Raw genomic sequence first — 446 nt, forward strand, 5'->3', positions numbered from 1 at the left:
TTTCTGCTTTGGGCTCTCCATTGAAGACTCGAAGCTGGGGTAAGAATGTGCTGCCCGGGATGAAGTATGGCTGCACACAATTTCCGTTTTTTGTCTTCACTTGTGCCATTGTGGAGGCGCCTTCATGATTGGTTCACATACAGCAGGCCCTCATTGGCTGCACCTATTACAGACTCGAGCAATAAAAAACAGCTCAGTTGGCCCACAGATTGAGACTTTTCACAAAAGGAACACACATGGAATGGGAGGAGGGTGTGGGATGGCTCGTGCAGCAAAGCTCGAGCGTTTGGGTACGGAGAAGACCTCTCACTATGAAGTCAGAGAAAGAAAATTAGCTTAGGTTCTTGAAAGCAGTAGTGTGACGACGGATGGAGCACGGCAAATGTGCGCAGTGAGCATTCAACTCACTCTAGTTTTCTGTGCACAGTTACACACTATACTAATAT

The sequence above is a fragment of the Lissotriton vulgaris genome, unplaced genomic scaffold (genome assembly GCF_964263255.1).
Source record: "Lissotriton vulgaris unplaced genomic scaffold, aLisVul1.2 SCAFFOLD_464, whole genome shotgun sequence".
In the NCBI taxonomy this organism is placed as follows: domain Eukaryota; kingdom Metazoa; phylum Chordata; class Amphibia; order Caudata; family Salamandridae; genus Lissotriton; species Lissotriton vulgaris.